Here is a 12,202-nt window from a genome sequence, read left to right on the forward strand (position 1 = left end):
TTTCAAGTATACAGACAATCATTATTCATTTGGGTTATAGTTTATCATTAATTTCACCAAATAGTAAACCAAATATGTTTGTAGCATTCCCGACAACTTGAGATAATATTTTTATACACAAGTGACACGTTTTAATGTCTAAAAACATGATTATTTGTGATTTTGTAACATTTAAATTGATTAATCTGAAGATGTGTTTTTAATTTAAATTTACACTCATTGTTTAACATAGTGGGGAGTGACTTTTGGGATGTAATTTATTTGTTTGTTGATGCTATTTGATAGCTAATACTTTATTATTTTGTAACATACATTAAATTATATATAATACATATTATGATATTATTATTATATTGTGTTATGATATTATATTGGTAATAGAAGTGGACATATTATATGATTAATATACATTGGACATAATGAAAATAGTCATCACATAAAGACAATTAGACACTGGACTTTTTAAAAGCTATTTATTTATTTTAGATATTTTATTTATTGTATTTTATTTATTATGAATGTTGTATGTGACCTGGCTTATGTACTTTGACTTGAATAAAATCATTGAATCAATGGGTGATCTCTCTTGATTTCTAAACAAATAAATTATTTAATAATTCCTTTAATATTTCTGTCGGAAACATAACATATTTTATTGATGTCTTCTCGTTGACACTATTGTATCCTGAACCTCCTTTATCCTTAAAAAGTATCTACCCCCTCCCCTTTACATATTAAAATAATCATTGAATTCATAATATGTTATTCTGCTTACTGTTTCTTCTCAAAACATTTATGATTTAGCTATTGACTATTGCCTCTCTATACAATATTTTTGACTATCTTTCCAAATTTCTTTGTCGTTGTGTCTCTCTTCTCTTTCATTCAATTCTTCTAGATTTCCCTCTCCAACTAATAGTAGCCTCTCATACAGATTCTCAATCACAGATTCAGTCTCACTCAATAACGAACTCTGTCTCTCTTCCACTCTTCCCTTTCTGAAACTCTTTCTATTCCAATCTTTTCTCTCACTTACGCTCTCTATTTTCTCTCACTAGCGATTAGCTCACTCTCACACACTAACTCTCTCTCACTAACCCACTCTCTCACTCACTTCCTCTCTATTCTCTCATAAACAACCTCTCCCTTCTCCCATTCGCATCCATCAACACTCTCTCGCTCTATTTCTCTCTCACTTTTAGAAAATTCGCACACGGAACACCTCCGTCCACACAACAGTTGAAACCGAAAGCAGCATCGCGATTTTTAATCGGTCCACTGTTTTAAGGTGATTTCGAGGCCACTAACGCAATTTTCTCCTTTCCCCCCGAACACTTCCATTCACCCCTCTTCATAATCCTCCTTCTCATTCACCTCCTACTACTCCTCCTCCTCTTCCACCTTCTTCTCCGCCACTTCCTCATCTACAAATCCTCCATCCTCCACCTCTTCCTTCTCCACCATTACCTCTTCCACTACACAACCGTCTCCTCCACCACCTGCTCCCCTCATTTCCACCTCCACATTCCCCCCTCACTTCCCCCCTTTTGCCATTTTAGCTGGTTGTGTTTTTTGCACGCTGCGACGCAGAGATAAAGAGAGGTGGCCCCGAAAATTATAATGAACGCGCGCGCGCACACGCCATGTTTAAAAAAGATTTCGGCGACCGTGAATTTTTTCAACAAGTACCAACGACCTTGTGACGTAACGCACTCCGCCAACTGTTTGATTTGTTGCAGATTCGCGTTCTGCTAAACTGATACCGCTCACTCACTCACACACACTCGCTGGCGTGCTCACACCCTTTTTACTCGCAATTTAAATAGTCAGCTTCAACACAAACACATAAACACTTGCCATAGTCTATGTAATGTGTGTTCTATTAAACCATTGACTGTTGTGGTATACCTTTCCTACATAAGCCTCATATCTACAATCTCCTCATGCAAGAGCATAATCTAGATTAGAATCTATCTCAAAATGAGTGTTGAGCTTTCATGAATCAACTTTTCATAAAAATATTATTATCTCAACCTACAACGGTTATCAACCGTCATCATAAGGAATTCCATATACAGTATTTGATCTATAATACAGCAATAATACTCTACAAATAAACGTGTATCGAATTACGAAATATGTGAACAGAATTGAATGTTGTAGTGGAGTTGATAGTTTGAAAGGAGGCCCTCTATCATTTTGAAATTTTGCTAATCAGATTCAATAAATGTTACTTTTCTATTCCTGTGGAAACAAGTAGAATAAGGCTACTTTTACACACTTTCGGTTCGGTAAGTTTCGTTTTCGGCAATTTCCGATAAGTGTGAAACGATGATTCGGTTTGAATTCGGTACAGAATAGCAACCGCATAGCACCGAACGCCCCCTCGACACGAATAGGTTTCATCATATTCGAATTCGTTGCTAGGGAAAGAGGAAAAAACAAAGTCTTTTACACACGCTTGCCTTTTTTGTTTTCATTTCAACCTGATATCGTGATTATCTGTTTCAAAATTTTCCAAGTCAAAATCATATGGTCAATTCATTTCTGTTAGTTCACAGGAACATTTTTTTCTCAATGAATAGTCTGCTGAAAAATATGAAAGATATAAATTAAAACTCAGGGAGAATTTTTATTTTTTTTATTTTTCCACGAATATTACATGATTTCATCAATGGAGAGAAGAAATGAAGATATACCAGGTGTCAAAACAAGGAACAAATTTTAAATTAAAAAAAAAATAATCTCTCTTAAGATCCAAAATTAAAATGATCAAAAAGAAACTATTCAAATAATTCACAATTTTTAATTAACTTTAAAATTTAGTTGTTCAAGAAATAACATCTTACAATTTAACACCAGCTGTTATATTTAAATATACCAGCATGAACTGTGAAATTCCAAACACAGCTGTGTTTGAGAAGAAAATACCTAATTGGAACCGTACGAATTAAAACCTGATATGTATGAAAGCTTTATTCGTTTTCGGTAACGAACCGAACCGAACCGAACCGAATGAAACCGAATGCGTGTGAAGCTAGCCTAACTGCTAATTAACATTCATCAGACTGATAATTACTATCACACGATATCAAATTTTATCGAACGGTAGCTGTGAAAAATGCACTATGAATAAGAGGAGAAATAGCCAAAGGATGGGGATGAAATGCATTCATTTTTCATTCCCAAACATATTCGATATTTTCGAACCATATTTTGATACTTCAAGACCAATATCGAAAAACTCTGTGTTTGCAAGATTTTTTCAACAGACTTGTCTAAGAACTCTAGGATGTCTTTTGAACCTTTCAATATGATTCAGATTACCTGATTGACAGATTTCGTTGAAAGTGTATGAAGGGCCATACTATTTTTATTGTGGACTTGGCTTATTCTAAGCTGGAAAAATATCTAGCAGGAAGAAAATATTATTCTCAGAAGATGTTGATCTTGAGCCTATCCCATTCTCATTGCATCAGACTCTTGCTAACAATATTATGTAACCTTTTTACGTATTCATTATCAACAAACAACAGTTATAATGCAGTAGTAACAGAGGCACACAGTTAGAAAAATCATGTTTGTTAACAAGCTTGCAACCTTGAATTCAATATCGAGTATGAGAACTTGATTGAAGCCTGGAAACCCACTGACTGACTAACATTCAATGATAGGCCTGGACAAGGAAGAGATATGACAAAGTATGAGAAAAATTAAAAATAGAAATATAGTGTGAGGATAAAAACTTCAAGGAGGTTTTTATAGTAAGAAACAGTAATGAATGACCACTTGCCCACTTGCAACTCAATGCTTTGAATAGTGTAAAAAATAGTTAGGCTACTATTGAAGGATATATGGAGTGAAAAATTTGCTTGTTATATTTATACAGTATAAAGATATTAACCATAAATATCCCACCTTATTCAATTGAATGTAAGCTAAGTTCTAACTTGAACAAGGAAGTTGGACTTGTTTCAGTTTTTTCGTTATAAATGTACAGTTCATTTGATACGTCACAACGCCCAACATATAAGCGCTGGCCTTCCAAGGTTGAATACAGTTCTACTTCGCAGTAGATAGGAGGAAATATATAGGTTAAAAAGTATTGAATCAGTTTATAACACTTCTTGTTACTGAATATTCTCTATACAGATAAAAAGCTGAATGGTTAGATGGAGTAAAGGAAGATGTTGAACTATGATGTGAATAAAAGTATTATACTCATGATCTATACTAATTCCATGAAATTGAGTATAATAGGAATCGTATGTAAAAATAATGTCATTCAAGTTTAATAATAAAAGCTGTATCCTATTACAACAAAGTTGCCACAATTCGTGACAGTCAAGCAAGTCGCCATTGGAGGGACGAAGGATTGATGGTTTTTGGGTTTCAGTTTGTCAGGTACAAGTTTCAATTCGCCCATCCGCAGTTTGTCGTAGGACCACGTTGTAAATACATATGTACAATGCATTTCCATGCTAGAATGTATTATTTATATTTGAATGAATTTTTGAGAGAAAGACTACTTCTATCCTTCTACTTAATTGTTTATAGTCTTACAAACTCTGATCTTGTACATTGAACCAAAAGAATTTGTGTAGAATAAGGCTTGCTACTTTTCCACTTTATCAAGTTGACAGAATTTCTAAAACACTGTAACTAAATTTCCAAAAGAGAAAACAGGAAGATAGGCATGGTGAATAGAGTCTGGAAAAGTTTTGGGAGGTCTTCCATTCACGAGATATTACAAATAGGAGGAAAAGATAGAAGGAATAAGTGTTACACCAATTAAACTGGCAAGAAATTAAGATATGTACATAAATGCACGTATAGTAGTTGTTTGAGTACTTTTTAGATATCTATCATAGAAGACAAACGCAGCCAAAATAAGTATTGTTCAAGAGCGATAGATTTTTAAAATTGTTACTGATAAGCCTAGAATTTACGTAACAAGGAAACAAATACCGTTTCGCCTTAGCGAAGGTTACTTTTTGCAAAACCCACCAAGGTCTTCAAGCTCAAGTTTAATTTGAAAAGAGTTTACATAATTTTTTGTAAAATGGAAATAGTCTGGTGTATTTTGAAAACAGAACTACTTTTTAACTTTGAAGATTCTATCCTGTTAGATTTTGAGACATTGGTTCTTTGCGAATACAAGCACTGAAGATTGAAGTATATAAATTTCAAAATTATACTTTTTTCCAATGAAATTTCAACTCTCCATCTAATTTTCCTTCCATCTAGGAGTAATAACGATATGTATTTTTATGATAAAGATTTCCAATGAATATTGACAACTGAGGGTATTCACACCGATCAGAAATTCTTGTTTATTTATTTAAAATAAATCTCCAAACACAATGTATGACAATGAATGGAAGTGAAACAACAGACTCAACCCAAAACTGTCCCTCTCCTGAAATTTTCTAAAAAAATAAAAATGAAAATTGCGTTTTCCCAAACCATGATGAAAAATCGTGTATCTAGGTTGAGTATGTTCAGAATATTAGTTTTCGATAGCAGTCCTAGTTCATAGATTAATTTTCGCGATATTGATAAACTGTGAAGTTATAGTATGTGGATCTGAAGTGGGAGTTAACAGTGGCCTTACACCAAGGTCGCTGCTCTAAACGTTTGTACAAGAGCAAATGAGAGATTGAGAGCTGTAAAACTGAAGACCAACCGAGAGAGAAGATGAGAGATATTCAGGAAGTCAGTTTTAACCCAAATATGACCTTACGTAACAGAATCCCATGGCCGCCATATTCTTTTCATTACCTACTCCACTATCGAACCTATTGAGCTATGAGCAGAGTGACGTGTTCCGTATTAATTGAGAGCTGCCATACTGACGCATCGATGCCTCTACTACATCATCATCAAATTGTTATAAACTTTATCTATAAATTCAAGTCAAACAAGTTAACTTCTTTTCAACTCATACATCATTCACAAACAAAATTCCAAAAGAAAATATAGGCTATGATAATCAATAAGCAAACTTTGAATTTCATATACTGTATTCAAATTTGTTTATTTCAAATGTAGAGTGAACTATATTCCTGTTCTGTATTCTCGTCAGATACGATACTGAGTGTAAGAATACGGCGTTAATTGGCAACACGCATTTCCTGGCCTGGCTGTATTTTTACTTTCTTGTAAAATTCATAGTTGATATGAATGATGGACTTATCAGACAGTATTGATAGTTGTAATAATAATTCATTGAACTATTAGTTTGTACCAGTGCTTCGTAACGGATCTCCGCAAAAAAGTATTATATACTATTATCACCCCCTCAGATGCCTTCTTTCAAGTTACCAAACAAATGATCCAGGATTAGTCCTAAAAAAATGTATAGTAAGTAATTAAAACTAGAATTGTTGTAAATTCTACTTGGTATGTGCAATGGATGTCAATTGATACATTAATGAAAAATGGAAGAGTTTTATAACTGATTTTACAAAAAAATACTCCAATAAAAAATTGAACATTTTCAACATAATTCATAGGTAGCAGTTGATCTCGATACAGAGCTCCCGATCCAGAATACTCTGTCATGAGGCTATCAGGGCTATAGGTTAAGGAGTCAATAATATTTTATCGTATTTTTGAAAACAACATTTCAGATTCCCAATTATCTGAGACTAGGTAAATTTATTCTGAAAAAATTTATAGAGGGAAAATTAAAACTCAAATTCCAAGGTTCGTCAATTCAATATTTGAGGAAGCTCTATAAATTTTTTGTGGTTTCTAATAATGTGTGTAATAGAACTTCTGTTAACCAAGGATTTGTTCGAGTTTGAATTCAAATTTAGAGTACTAGTCATAATATATTTCTGTGTAGTAATTGTATCTATTCAACTCTGCGTAAAATATTATTTTACTGGATCATTCAATTAGCTTCACAGAACTAATTCACAGATAAATATATATTTATCTATGTATATGTTGAAACCAGCCACGAAGAATACATATTTTGTATGGTGTTTGGGAGTATTACTGAATTCATTTTCAACATTTTCCCTGTTCATTTTCGTTTTCATCCCAAATCATTTCAACTTTCCTGCTTGAATCATGACGACAGCCTTGAAAAAAGATTGTTCAAGCCACTTTTTGAGATGAATAAGCACTGTCAAAACTAGCGACAAAATTACAACTAGGATCAATATGACTGTAAACGATTTTCGTAACATCAGATCAAAAGCTACCAATTTAAATGTCAAATGTGAGTCAGAAATACATTAATTTGTCATGTTAAGAGTAGTTTTTATGTTCACTCGAAACACACCGCCCCCAGCATAACGCAGCGCAACGGTTGGACTGTCACACATGTGGACTGTGTTGTGTCGACATCCTCTCTCTCACTCACTCTCTCTCTCTCTCTCTCTCTCAGACATTCGCTTTTACTCTCTCGCTCTCTGTTGCACCCACTTGTCTGTCCATAGGTCATTAATTCGTTTTTAAGCGTTAGCCTTCAGTGGGTCACGGAAGCGTAGACGAAATTCAGACGGCATTGGACTTGGCAGTGACGGCTGCCACCGAACCGCGCGCAAGAGAGAGAGCGTGTGAGAGAGATATTTGGAAATGGAGAGTTGAACAGGATAGTCGGTCGACTTCTACCTTCATTGCCAATGTCGTTCGGTCTCGACTGTGTCCTTATACCTTGAAAACTAAAGGATAAATAACGTTCAACAATTTCAATGTTTCCTGTTCTACACCCACATTGATTGGCTTGAGGTTTTTTCCGAATTTCATTTATACAAATTTCGCAATTAGTTCTACGGAAGTAGGCTGATGGTTAGTATAATGTTCTCCACTGTGTAGGTCAATTATTGGTGGTATTAGAGATGATTATTATATTTCCTCATTGATAATTTTGAAAAGGTTCCATCAGGATTCTCAAATCAATTTGAATTGGGGAAGCAAAGTTCATATTGAAGAAAGACAAATAAATAAATAGATGGATAATAATGTTCACATGAGTTGACACCTAGTGTACCTCTCTTTCCAACACTAGGAGCTTTACCACGTTTTGCACTCTACACTGCATCTTCAGATAGATTGATGGATTTTCTTTAAATTTTATCAGTAAAATTTTACTCTCAATTATTTGTAATCTGCTAAACCCTATGATAGCTTTGCAGGGGATAGAAGCAAAATAGTTTTTTCTAATTTAGGAGCATTTTTAAGAAGTTTGAGCTTGAAATGAAAGCTCATTTATTTTGAGCATTTTTAAGCAGTTATTTCTTGACTGAAATACGGAATAATTCTTTACGAATGGCATATGCATTAATAACTTAATTCTTAGTACAAATAACAATATTTTTTAGAAAACCATAACTTGGTTAAAAAAATATTATTTTGGCTCAACTCAGATTCCAACTTCTTAAAAATGCTCCTAAATTAGAAAACTATTTTGCTTCTATCTCCTCACTGACTGTAGCGGGTACAGTAAAACAACAATGTAATATCGTCACGAACTGACAACAAGCCAGCTAATGGCACAAATAAAATCCAATTAGATTTATTTTTCATAGAGATCCAATTCTATCTGCGTTCTATTTATAAAAGATTTCTGATTGAATCTGCATTGGAATCTGATATTCCTAACATTTTATAAACTACGGCTGCTATAAATGATAAATAATTGTCTTCACACAGAGTTAGTTTTATATATAAAAAGGTAATCACAGATAACTACTCTTCACTGTGATAAAATTATTTCATTGAGAGCCCACTCAAGATCTGACCTTCATTAGTCAATCACAAGTAATTCAATGTTGCAAAATCGACTCTTCATAGAGCAATGCGTTTTCACAGTGGTAAATGAAAAATATCATTGTTTTCAAGGTGATTCAATTTCAATTAGAAAATAATTAAGAAATATCAAGATTGAAAGATTGCACCTACCTGTAATAGCAGCTTTTAAAAAAACGATGTGATTAATTTACTATGAATTCCATAAATATTTATATTATTCTTATTCATAACATAATTATACATTCACATTATTTACTTTTATAGAATTAAAATTAGAATAAAATCACTATATAAATTATGAGCATCTTATTGTCACAGCCTTTCATAATTTAGATTAGAAAGAATGCTTCAAGTAGAACGTCAAGACTTTGTTCTAGAAAGTCAACATTTACAATACAAGTAGAGTATATCCTAAGTAGAAGCACAGAATAAACCATCTAGACTAGTGAGTATAGAAGTTTTCTCTGGTAGAAGTTTTAAAGAGATTCCTCCATTATTCTGTTACCAACTCAGTTGATGAAAATGAGGATTATCTTATAATCAATAAAGTTTATAGTGTTGATAGTATTTCGGGCTAAAATTTTCATTCTAATACGCTAATCAAATATTCAAATTCGTATAATAAATTATCCATCATTATATGAAATATATTCCCATCTTATAATCAGATAATTATCAATTTTTCAATAATAATTTTGAATTATGATAATATATCGAACTTTGTGATGGTGGTTTCAACAATATATGTATACAATAACTGAAGTAAGCTCAGGAAATCAATATACAACTCACATATTTGGGGACGGATTAAATGCATAAGTAGGTCACCAATACTAATCGATATTTTAAGCATCAAGATGGTTAACCTTCAATTGAATAACGAATTGAGTCAAAATGAATAGATTTCAAGTTTTGTATGAGTTATTTCAGAGACCTAGTAACAAAAACAAAAGTTCACAGCATTATTTGTACTATACTCAAGGGGGTGGAATCACTTTCGATCTCATGCAAAACGTTTTTCAACGAAATTGGGACAAATAACTTGTAATATGAAGTATTGTATGTTAAAAAAGTAAGTATACACTAGTGGAATGTAATTCAAAGTACTTTGGAATGAATTCAACAAGAAAATTAAACAAATTCCTTACAAAATACGAGAGAAGAAGTGAAGCACGGTACCTTGCTTTTTCCAAGCATGACCTTGATAATGAAAACCCTGGTGAAAATCGTTACGAGAGCTCAGAAGTGGGATGGGGTTTCCACTTTCACAACTCAGGAAAAACTCGGATAATTTTCCAAGGTGTTAATTACTTTTCCGAAACAGTTAATTTGTTACAAGAATGAGAAAAACAACCGTAAGTTCCCAAGCTTGGAAACATAATGAATGAAGATGCTTTATATTGTCGGGCAACAATCAGCTGTTTTCTGTTTTGATGGCTGAGGGAAATTTTGCAAAATGCAGTTGGCTGCACTGCTTTTCCCGGCTATCTAGTGCATACGATGCATCTAGTGCACTATGGAGCGGAGTTTCCCATTTTCCAAATATTATGCAGTTTCCCAGATTCATTCGCGATTTGTAAATTATAAAATTTGGAATAATTATTGAGTTAACGGTAAGTTTCATCACACTCTATGCACAATAGCACTAATATTCTTACAACCCCTTCTTAAAGTAAATATTATAGTATAAAATCAATAAAGAGTCCTTGCAAAGTATCGCAAGTGTTCTAGTGCTCTTGCTCTTAACTATTGTCAAAATAAGGTATAATAAGTGGGAATTTTTTGTCATTGAACGATAAACACTTGGAAATTACATTACAATGCATAAAATAATTGTTTTATAGCAGAATGAATATTAAATTCATCAAACCAATTGGTATTTATCAACTACAGTACAGTGATATTGTGTAATCTTTTCAATCATTCCAGTGAATCCTGTGAATATGGATAATTATTGATCAATAATTAATTTCCTTATATCATAATTATACTACTTACTCTCTGATTGATAATATTACAAGTCAGTGTTCAATCAGCTCCAGCTTTAATACTCATATTTTTTTATAAATTACAAGAGTAACGTATCCATAGCATTTCATCTAAATTTGTTCAAATTTCAAAAAAATTGCAGCCAATTCAAAGTTGAAGTTTATAATTTTAATATTTATTATTATTGAATTCAAAATTGGTTGAATTTCATTTGGAGTATGAATTATTCAATTCAAGTGAACGTTTGTTAGATTGAGATAAGACAAGTTTTGGAATGTGCCTTTTGTCCCTTTCTGAGAGCTCTATAACATGAAATTAATAATAAACTATTCACTCATTAGTTTTGTAATGGATTTTACATGGGTGACTAATGTAAATTCTATTTTGTTCCAATTAACATTTATATTAATTGTTTCAATGGAATGAAGAATCGATATGCTTGGCCAACCCGCCAAGTGAATTAACTGTCAACTAGAAGTAGCAAATAAAAAGATGAGAGAATAAATATGTAATATAAATTTATAATTGGTAGTAATAAGATTGTGGATCATTCATTCTGACGCACTTCATTGATAAACCCAATAATTTTCATGTTGAATATTATATTAATTCATAAAATAACTCTAATATTACTGTGCATAAGCTAGCAGCAAATGGTTAATCCAAATAAAAATGGAAAACAAGTCAATGAAGGTGGAAAGTAATAAAAACATTATAAATATTGAGCATTTCCAATTATAAAGTAAATATAGCTTCTGGTGACGATAGACCTTGAATCAAGCCCTGAGGTTTCAAATAGAACTCGAACCATTCGTGACCTACAGCTGAAACACCCAAAGGTCAGAAATATTCGAGGTCAGATTTATCAGTCGGTCATTGATTGGCTGATGAGTGACTTTTCCGTTCATTTATTAAGCCCAATGGCACAAACCTGCCTGATTTATTCAAGAAGAACCCAATTTGAAATGAAACTATCATCGCGCAAAAGTAGAGGAATCATTGAATTGACTTTTCACAGACCTTGAACACATAGATCTATAGACCTAGATACGAATTTAGCAAGATTTTTCCAAAGGGTGGGCGTTAGAACAATTAAATATTATCTACTGTAGGTCATAGTGTACTTCCCCAATCGCCAATGCAAGAATATCATAAATTCATGATTAAGTTTCCATCATGAGTGCCATCGGAAAGACATGACGATCGGAAGAAATTTTATGAAATTGTACAATGAAAGGAGATATCCTTCTTGCATACAAAATGATGATTGAGGTATGACAAAACATCTATTGAATACAAAATCCTGCTTGAAGGAATGTTGAAGTAAGTACCAAAACTGTAAAAGCCATTTGCCTACTGCCAAGAATTTTGGTATCAATCATTGTGGTGAGCTTCTATTTGAATGATCTATCAATTCATAGAACATAAGTTTATTTCACATTGTTAC

The 12,202-nt window shown here is 32.9% G+C and overlaps 1 long non-coding RNA gene across 4 annotated transcripts in view; it reads left to right on the top strand.

The window, feature by feature from the left end:
• Positions 1-10,233: 10,233 nt before the first annotated feature.
• LOC120353267 overlaps positions 10,234-12,202 on the top strand; it is a 54,805-nt gene continuing 52,836 nt past the window's right edge. For all 4 annotated transcript variants that reach the window (XR_005572259.1, XR_005572258.1, XR_005572257.1 and 1 more), the window contains exon 1: positions 10,234-10,379. This is a non-coding gene — a long non-coding RNA (uncharacterized LOC120353267). The remainder of the gene's footprint in view (positions 10,380-12,202) is intronic.

This window comes from Nilaparvata lugens, chromosome 10 (assembly GCF_014356525.2).
Source record: "Nilaparvata lugens isolate BPH chromosome 10, ASM1435652v1, whole genome shotgun sequence".
Taxonomy (NCBI): Eukaryota; Metazoa; Arthropoda; class Insecta; order Hemiptera; family Delphacidae; genus Nilaparvata; species Nilaparvata lugens.